The sequence below is a fragment of the Lissotriton helveticus genome, chromosome 9 (assembly GCF_964261635.1).
Source record: "Lissotriton helveticus chromosome 9, aLisHel1.1, whole genome shotgun sequence".
Classification (NCBI taxonomy): Eukaryota; Metazoa; Chordata; class Amphibia; order Caudata; family Salamandridae; genus Lissotriton; species Lissotriton helveticus.
In genome coordinates, this window is record NC_136070.1 from 914,821,427 (window position 1) to 914,828,401 (window position 6,975).

The 6,975-nt window shown below is 47.5% G+C and overlaps 2 pseudogenes; one reads left to right on the forward strand and one right to left on the reverse strand.

Annotated features, from left to right (window-relative positions):
* Positions 1–264: 264 nt before the first annotated feature.
* Positions 265–413, forward strand: LOC144783519 (5.8S ribosomal RNA; annotated as a pseudogene).
* Positions 414–3,678: 3,265 nt separating this feature from the next.
* On the reverse strand, positions 3,679–5,763 carry LOC144783703 (28S ribosomal RNA; annotated as a pseudogene).
* Between the last annotated feature and the right edge of the window lie 1,212 nt (positions 5,764–6,975).

Sequence of the window (6,975 nt, forward strand, 5' to 3'; positions counted from 1 at the left end):
AGTATTGTGTGAGTTTGTAATAATGGAACCCTTGTGGCTCTTGATGCACTCTGTAGAACTGTGACATAAGTATTAAAGTGTAGTGAAGTGAATTCAGGTTTAGAATGTGGAGTTCACTGTTACAGGCAGAGGAATAAAGACGTGTTATACTAGGCTCCATGTGTGGCATAGTCATTGGTGAGTACCCGAACTGAAGAGGACACCACAACTTCCTCCTGCCTCTCCTATACCCGCAGAAGGGCTAACATTGCAAAGGTTGCCTGTGACTCTTGGCGGGGATCACTCGGCTTGTGTGTCGATGAAGAATGCAGCTGTCTGTGAGAATTGTTGTGATTTGGAAGGCGCATTGATCATCAACACTTCAAAAGCACCTTGTGGCCTCAGGTTCCTCATGGAGTTATGCCTGAGGGCCGGTTCAACGTCAATCACCCGGGGGCTCTTTCAGGGCATGGTTGGGGCTGTCAGAGGGGGTTCTTCTCCTTTCGTCCCCCCAAGGTCAGACCCCTGATTGCTTGTTGCTGGGCTCCCCCCCTGGTCCCTCCACACTCCTTGCATACTCTACCTTGGTGGAGTGGGTGGGCACCCTGCCTGCCCTGAGCCTGAAAAGCCCTGGGGTCTGGATGCATTCTGCACATAGCTGTCTGTGGTGTCCTATGGCTTCCCACGCGCAATGCCTTTAGCACCCATTTTTGTGGCTGGGGATGGAAGACCCCCTTTCTACGCGCAGATGCTTGTTTCCTTGCTGGACCCTGCAGGCTTTTGTCTCAGATCTGTAAAAGGGTGTGCTGCCACAACCTTCCTGTGTGAAAGAGGGTCCCTGCCTTCTGCAGGACAGGTATTTAGTTTGGCTCCCCCCATGCTTCAATATTCAACTAGAACTTCAGATCAGACATAGAGGCTTGCTGAATTTAAGTAAATAATTCACCTAAAAAAAGATGCTAACCAGGATTTTCTCAGTAATGGCAAGTGAATTGGAAAGAGCCCAGCACATAATCCCTGCCTGGCGGTGGGTGTGGGAAATGTGGCATACGGAAGACTAACTCCCAAGCAATGCTAAGGGGACCCAGGTCCTTCCAGTTGAGGCTCACCTTGGGACAGTAGCGAGACTGATAGTTAACAAGTACCTTAAGAGAAAGTTGAGAAAGAACTTTGAAGAAAGAGTTCAAGAGGCCATGAAACCATTATTCATCTCTCCCACTCTGTCGGGTAGGTGGAGCATGAACATGTGAAAGGACCTGAATAAATGGGGAATATGCCTGGGCTATGCTAGCGTTGAGCCCAGCATTGAAGGTGAGTAAGAGGGGCCCAATCCCTGGAAACCATTGGGGTGCCAGCAGCAACTGCTGAACTTTTACTGGCCCTTAAAATCTGAGGGATATGGTGTAAATCTCACACCGGGCGGTACCTATTTCTGCAACAGGTATCTAAGGTGAACAGCCTCTGACATGTTGGCACAATGTAGGCAAGGGAAATGGGAAGTCAAATACATAACTTTAGAATAAGGATTGGCTCTAACGCTGGGTCTGTCAGAAAGAGGTACGAAGTGGGGCTGGGTTTTGCACCGCAGATGGATAAGGATTTGCCCTCCAGGGCTGCAGAAAGTCTGGATGTGAGCCAGGACTTTCCTGTGGATTACCGCAGCTGCAGTGGTTGCCTCGCCTTGTAGCTAACCTTGGATCCGGCATTTAGCAGCTAATAGAACTTGTGCACACCAGGGGAATCCAACTGTTTAATTAAAACAAAGCATTGCAAAGGCCCAAGGTGGGTGCTGATGTGATGTTATTTTTTCCCATTGCTCTGAATGTCAAAGTAAAGAAATTCAATGAAGTTCTGGTAAAGATCAGGAGTAACTACGACACTCTTAACCTCTGCTCATTCATAGTGGCCTATACCTCCAAATGGTCCTACTGCTAACTATCTCTATACCACTAATCTCTTTGAGGCGACATCTGCAGGGATAAGCCAAACAAGGTGTTTATTATGGCCATAAGAATAATAGCGAGAAATGGCAAAGCTAATAATGATCCCAATTCCAGATGGGTTACTTCCTGCATTACAAAAACTTCCCTTAAGATGGCAAAAGGAGATGCTATCTTTTCAATTAATTGAATCACACTTTGTCACTTTGTTCCTTCTCCATACTCAATAATTAGGAAACTATCGACCTCAGTGAAAGCATCACATTTGTAGCTTCATCAGTTGCAAGAGTAACAGACACACTAAGATTGAAAAACCTGCCAGATATTTATGAGGTCACTAACAAACACAATAAAAAGTAATGTGACTTTCCTAATAAAATTGCTGACTGGAAATATACCATCAAAAAATACAATGCGATCCTTGGGAGACATAATGTAAACCTTTAAAGAAATTTTAAAAATGCCTCTGTCAAACAATAAAGATTCTACCTAAGGCTGTATTGCTCAAAATTTGACAAAGAAGCTGAGGTTCATAAGATTCAATGTCACTATGCCAAGTGCAAAGATAGAAACCAGAAAAGAGTGCTACAATTCCTATCTAGCTTTTGTGAGTTGAGATTTGCAAAAAAAATTGAAGTATTATAGCATGTAAGAGATGCACACCGTAAAGAAAGAGATGCACACCGTAAAGCACTAAATGATGCTAGACTATTGGCTCTAGCAAGCAGCATACCTTCAAAACTGTGGTCAAAAGTTTAAATATTGCTGCTAACCGAATAGGAAAAAGTGTATGAAAATGAATGGAAAATAAATGTACTTCTCGTCCTGCACTTAGATAATAAAAACAGCAAACAGATTTCAGAAAAAAGGCAGGAGATACAAAAGAAAAATAAGAAACGTATTTACTAAATACATCAAGCATCCACTAATACTAAAAGCAACACTAAGGTGAACGAGAAATATCAGGGAGAACAATTAATTCAATTTATTGTTATTCATTGTGTTGTTAGAGCTAGGTGTAGAATTGACAAAATCGGCAAGGAGGTTAATGATTTGTGGCAAAGCAATAAGCAACACCCTTCGGCCGTCTTAGTGTGTTTTTTTCTTTTCTAAGAACTACCCCATCTGGAACTGGTTAGCTTTGCCATTTCTCACTATCATACTTGTGGTCATGATAATACCTGGTATGGCCTATCTCCATAGTCTTCTCCTGAAATAGTATAGTGATATGGAGATAGTTACCAATGGAAAGACCAGGAAGTAAAGGCCACTATGACTGAGACAAGGTTAACAGAGTCATAGTTAATAGATTCATAGTTAAGACAGTCATAGTCACCCCTGCTATTTACCCATGCTTCATTGAATTTCTTCACTTTGACATTTGGGCACAGGACGAAAATCACATTACATCAACAGCAGCTTTGGCCTTTGTGATGCTTAGTTGTAAATAAACAGTCAGATTCCTATGGCCTGCACCAGTTCTAAGTCAGCTGTGATGTGCCAACTGTGACAGAAGATTGGCCCAGCACCCAGGCAAGAGGCATGTGGAGAGACAACCACCACAACTGGGGAAATTCACAGGAATTGCCTGGCTCATGTACAGTCACCGCCACCCCGGAGGATGACACCTTATCCAGCCATGGCATGCGCCCAGACCCGATTCGCACCCATGCTTATCGGACTCAGACTTTAGAGTTAATCCTTTTCCCAAAGTTATGGATATGACTTGCCGATGTCACTTAAGTACATTGCCCCAAGATGCCAGTGGCTATTTAACTTAGAGACCTGGTGCCGATATGGGTACGGCCAAGCACAACATTTACACAGTCTCCCCCAGAATTCAAGAACCAGTGAGAGCTCACCCGATGCAACCTAATTACCACACTTTCCAAGGCTTGGGTACCTCTATCATGGCAAACCCATTCTAGAGTGCCCTGCCTTTCAACAAAGAAAAGTGAAATATCCCCGGGCCCATGCTGGCTTCTCTAGGATCATTTTTGTTACTGTCCTGGATGCAGCAAGGGCACCCATCTCTACCACTCAGGGTTCAGGTATCTGAAGAATCCAACTTCCTTTTGATCAGCTGAGGGCTAGAGAGGACATTGCCGGTCCCTTCCAAATGGGGCTCACCCATCTCTCAGAACTAACTGACCCATGTTCAACTGCTGCTGTCATGGAATCCTTCTCCACTTTGGCCTTCAAAGTTCTCATTTGAATATTGCCTTCTACCACCAAGATCTGCACCTGCAGCGGCTCTGCCCTGGCCCTCGCCCCAGGTTTCTGTGCGTACCATAGTGGCCCTCCTACTCGTTGCAGCTTAGTCCCATAGCTCCAAGCACCAGAGATGGCCAGGTATGGACCCAATGCCCCATCACATCCATTTTCAGGTCTAGTTGATTTGGAAGGTGAGTTGTTTCACGCTCCTTAGCGGATTCTAACTTCCATGGCTACTGTTCTACAGTCTATATCAACCAACACACTTTCGAGGGTCTGATGAGCATGGGCACTGGGTACCTTCACCTGGCATTTGGTTCATCCCACAGAGCCAGTTCTGCTTACCAAAAGAAACCCACTAGGCACTGTCATTTGATGCCCAGCTCCACACCTGCAAGCTGGGCTTTTTACCAATTTAAAGTTTGAAAATGGGTTGAGATCATTTCAGCCCCAAGACCTCTAATCATTCACTTTACCAGATAAAATTGGGGTTTCTCTGTGTCAGCTATCTTTAGGTAATCTTAGGAGGGATCCAGGAACTACAGAGTTTGATTAGTCTTTTGGCCTCTATACCCAGGTTTTTCAAACAATTTCCATGTCTGGATCTCTACAGACCTCCACCAGCATTTCCTTTGACTTCAGCCTGAACAGACACATTTCACCATCTTGGGGATTCTATCATACACACTCATGCTCTACCTCCAGACAGAGCAGACGAGATGGGGCGGTGGCGTACCCGCAATCAGGCCACGATGGGATCCCACCTCAGCCACCATGCAGCAGTCCTCATATTCATTGTGCCACAGGGTGTCAATCAACCTTCTGACTTGCACATATGTTAGTCTCCTTGGTCCGTGTTCCAAGACCGCTCAGGTGGGTAACTGACATAGCTGAGCTCTAGCGCCGGATAAAGGCCTCCCCACCAAGTGGCACAACACAATCTGCCCTAGTTGACAGTCACATCAGGAACAGGGGGTCCCGTCTCTCTTCCCCACCCCAAGAGGGGCTAGGCTGGTTGCTGCTGGAAGGGTGCTGAGGCCAATCTCCCTTGGCCCCAGGGACATGACAAAACTATGGTAAGGCTGAGCCAGACCTGATCACGGAGCACATCCACAGAGGAAATGCATCCTGCAGGGCCAGGTGCACCCAGACAGTGGTTCCACAGGGAGAATCCACCCTTCCAGGCAGATGACCATCCCGTCTTGTTGAATACTCCGGGTGGACTGTATGGATCCCATCCATTTACCTCTTGATGGTTTTATACAATATTCAAGTCTCTATTCAAAATTATTTTCATTTTCCCATAGGGTTCTACTTGGCTATTGATCTTCCAACTGTATTTAGCCTTAGATTGAGTTTACCATCCGAAACAGCAGTCCAACTCCTAGAAGACCCGATCCTGGCACATCTAGGGCTTCTGCTGGCTTAATACCATCCGCGGAGTGAGCCTGGATCAGACGGACTTGGGCCCCCTGAGTGACTCCAGGGAGTCGGGTCACTGTAAGCCACATTTTCTGCACCCACTGAGAGGCAGGGATTTGGTGTTGGGCCAGTCTCTTTTCACTCACGGTTACTGAAGGAATCCTACTTAGTTTCTTTTCCTTGCACTTAGTGATATGTTTCATTCAGGAATTCATCACATCTGATCTGAGATCGAAGTTGGATGCCAAAGGGTGGTAAAGCCAGACAAGTTCCCTGGGCTGTATAATGGGAGGAGCTCTTTTGCAAGGGGGGATCACCGCAGCACACACTTTCCCAGATTGGAGATCAAAGCCCATGGGGACTGCATGGGCACCAGCACTTGCAGGGAGGGAGGGGACCTTCCCAGCCCCAGCCATGGAAGTGGTTGCTCAAACTGAAATACGTGGGCAGATGTGGGACACTCCAGACAGCCACATGCAGCATGCAGCCAGGCCTCCTGGGTTTTCAGGCCCAGGGTGGACTAGGCACCCACCCTCCTCACCAAAGTGGTCAGACCATGGGAAGTCAAAGAGAGCAAGGCCCTATCAGACAGCCCCAACTGTGCCCCAACTGCGCCCCAACTGCGCCCTGGGAGAGCCTCAGGGTGATTGACGTTCAAGCAACCCTCAAACAGGCATAACCCCAGGGGTGCATTTGAAGTATTTATGTTCAATGTGTCCTGCAGTTCTCACTAATTCTTGCAGCTAGCTGTGTTGTTTATCAACGCTCAAGCCAAGTGATTCACTGCCAAGAATCACAGGCAACTTTTGCAATGTTTGCCCATCTGCGGGTGTAGTAGAGAAGGAGGAAGTCTGTACCACCATTCACTCCCCATACAGTGAGACAGCACAGCATCCTGTCAGTTTTGCCCCCTAGAAGGCAGCCTCCATTATTTAAAGAGTTTGCCAGGAGCTAGGCCCGGAAGCCCTACCATACCACCATGGAAGGCAGGCCATCAAGGGACTCCAATAGTATAGGAGGCAGGCAGCTCCACCAGCGCCCCCACCCCCATAAAGAGCCACAAAAGTCTTGAAACTCCAGCCTGGCCGCAAGGGACAAGGCCACCAGGTAGCTGGCAATGAGGGAGGTTTGCCCAACCAGCACATCAGCCACCCACTACCCCCTGGGCTGGTTGAAGCCAGGGCCTGACCCCTGCACGTCAAGAGTCTCCATCTTAGGCAGCAGCTTTGAGCTATGCCTGTGGGCTTGTAACCCCCTAACCCTGGTGGAGACACCAAGAGGAGAAGAGCCAGATTCGCCCACACGATCAAAGCAACTTACCCGCTTTGGTACAAGCGTGGAAGCTTGAGCGGCAGGGGTGCAGCTTCTCCTCCCACCCATCAAAGCAGTTCACACCAGTGGCAGCTCCACCAGTAGGGTG